Here is a 3,051-nt window from a genome sequence, read left to right as displayed (position 1 = left end):
AGCCGCAACACGCGCGTGCCACGTGGTTGCGGCGACAGTTGTAGCCCATGTGTATGTAGCTTTAATGTGAGTAGTACAAATATACAGTCATAAATGAGTGTTCAGGGATGTAATTAGGTTTATGGAAGAGGGTCAGAGAAGTAAAAGTGGCCATAAAGATGTCAATTGGATGTTTTTTTGTTTTTTTTTTGTTTTTTTTTTTAAGATGATCATTTAGAGTTCATTATCCTTTGTGTTGGATATATACAGAGTTCTAAAGGAGTAGAGATACAAGGAAAGTTTCTCCTTTGTTTATGCTTTCTAAAGACCTGTACCCACCTTGCAATTTTTCCAACGATTTTCCCGACCAGCGGTTGTTTCCGCGATCCAGCAACGTGGGTACATACTCGCATACTTCATTTAGCGGTGCACGGCGACAACAACCATCATGGTGGATTAGATCTTTAAGATCCCTGATGACTCCTGTGCAAAGTACCGCGGTTGCTTTAAGTATTGTTTGTGCCCATCATGTGCCGTCACGTGGCATCGTTCATGCCCGCAGCAGGAAGAGGGTTCGGGAGCGATCGTCATCTTGGGACGTCGCTTTGATCCATCTTCCTTTGGCGAGAGGTGAGTATTCAGCTTAAATTTTTTTTTAAAACCTTAAATGTATGCTTTTAAAATAGGGCCCGCAGGGATTTGGGTGCTGGAGATTATCAGGAAATCAGATTATCAGGAAATTAACAATATTCTACTATGAATCAGTGTGTAGTTACGATAGTAAAATATCAGTAATCCTTACCAAAATTTTACTTTGGCCTAACTTAACTTTTACACAAGCCTTGCCTCTCAATGCCTATCCTTAGATGACCACTCCCCCCCCCCCCGATGATACCTAACCCTAAATCCTATGGGCCCCCCTTTCTGGCTGATACCTAGCCCTAAAGCCCCTCCCCCTGTGATGCCTAACCCTAAAGTCCCTCCTCGCCATAGTGCCTAACCCTAAGGATTCCCCGCTGATGCCTGATCCATTCCGCCAAGCAATATGGGTTCTGTAGCCGCTTATATTAATAGTTGCTAATCGTGGCTATTAACATAGGCGCCTATGGCCAATCTATGGTGAAATGAGCTGTATGTTTTCTATCATGTTTTGCTGTCAGCAGTGCTGTATGATGGGCGTGATGTTCTCTGTTCAATGTTGAACTGATGCAGAATTAATTCGCTCAGCAGGAGAGCAGCAGGGCTGTTGCCTCTTTTCATCATAGAAGCTTCACCTGTTTGCCATAATGCTGAGCCTTAGGGCAGTGTCATATTGCACTTTAAACACTGAGCCAGTGTCACCTTTGCCACGTTTATATAAAACAAATGTTAAATAAAGTTACCACTCCAGTTTTTACTCAACTGACTCATTTTGGGTGAAATTGATCACTTTGATCCACGTATTGAACCGAAACATGCACAACTGTTTTGTTTCATCGAAGTCAGAGACTGTAAATGTATGTCAGTCGTTATTGCATGGTTGTTGTTTATCGATCATTGGTTGGCTTAGGTGGTTGTAGCTTAGTTAACACTATAGACAAATCTAGGCCACTTTTATGGGGCTGTCAAATAACTTAGCAGTATAGAAATGCATATAGGAGGAACCAAAAAGTATAAAAAAAAAAGGCTTAATAGAGTTTAAAATGATCACTAACAGGCAACAGACACTTTTTTGACTGACCTGAACAAACAGGTAGAATCCCACAAAATGCATTGTTCAGTTGTGTATGTGAGCTAATAAACTATTTACAAGATCTATGGTCGGTGGCGTAGCGAAGGAGCTGTGGGCCCTGGTGCAAGTTTTACATGGGCCCCCCAAGCACCCTATGCATAACAATTGATACGGCGCACCAAAACCTGCCAATAGCAACTACAGTGTTAGAGGTGCAAGTAGGGGATGGGAAATAGTTTGTTAATGATTACTACTATTTAAAGCATCTATAGAAGTGGTTAATACCAACACAGGGCCAATAGAGAGCTAATATTGTGCTTGATGAGGGGCCCCTCTGACCCAAGGGCCCAGATGCAGTCGCTACCTCTGCAACCCCTATTGCTACGCCACTGTCTATGGTTGCGCTTCGAGAGAGGTAAGAAAACTCATATTTCTCGTTTTAACCTAACTGGCGTTATGATTATTTCCAGATTTAGGGTCTAAAAGCCGTGCAATTTTTTCACAAGCTTTTAGACCCTTAAAACAAGAGAGAAAAAAAACATACCACAGAGAGATCTGCAGCAGATCCTGCATAAAACTCACTCCGGCACCGGATTACCGCTCTGAGCTGCGGATTTCCATCCCGAGCCTGACTACCGCTAAGGAGGTTAAACAATTTTTAATACTCTGTGGGTGCCTCCTCTACATTCATCTAAGTTTCATTTTGGTTGAATTTTATGTTTAGATTTTATGCTTCTTTTTGCGTACAACCACAATTTTAGTGCAACCACTGCCATCCAGCCCCAATACCCCAGCAAGGACATAACGTTTTAGGAGGTTCCTATTGGGCAACCAGGTTTGTGTGTGAGTACCCCTCTTATATAATACCTATTCTGCCAATTGGTATCCAGCATACTACACTATCCTGGCTCTTGGTCTCTCCTTTTTGTTCTTTTTGTTTGCTAAAGGTTGAAAGATTATTCAAACCTTTACCTTTAACCTTTATCTCACAACTTACTAGTATATATTTGAGATGTGGGAGTAAACATGAAAAACATGGTCTAGTTTTGAAATGGGAACCCATCGCTGCAAGGACAAAATGCTATGCACTTTGCCCCTGGGTACGTTAAAAATATACTAATGTGGATTTGCATGCAAAATTCACCAAAAATGCACAGTTTATTTATCAAAAGCTGTCATTAACCTCCTTGCCGGTTATCCCGAGCTCAGCTCGGGGTAACCTGCGCAGGAGGATTTCTCAGGCCCCGCTGGGCCGATTTGCATAATTTTTTTTTGTTACATGCAGCTAGCACTTTGCTAGCTGCTTGTAACATTCGATCACCGCTGCTCATCGCCGATCCGCCGCTATCCGCCGTGCCGCC

The sequence above is a fragment of the Hyperolius riggenbachi genome, chromosome 5 (assembly GCF_040937935.1).
Source record: "Hyperolius riggenbachi isolate aHypRig1 chromosome 5, aHypRig1.pri, whole genome shotgun sequence".
In the NCBI taxonomy this organism is placed as follows: Eukaryota; Metazoa; Chordata; class Amphibia; order Anura; family Hyperoliidae; genus Hyperolius; species Hyperolius riggenbachi.
Note: the sequence above shows the minus strand (reverse complement) of the source record.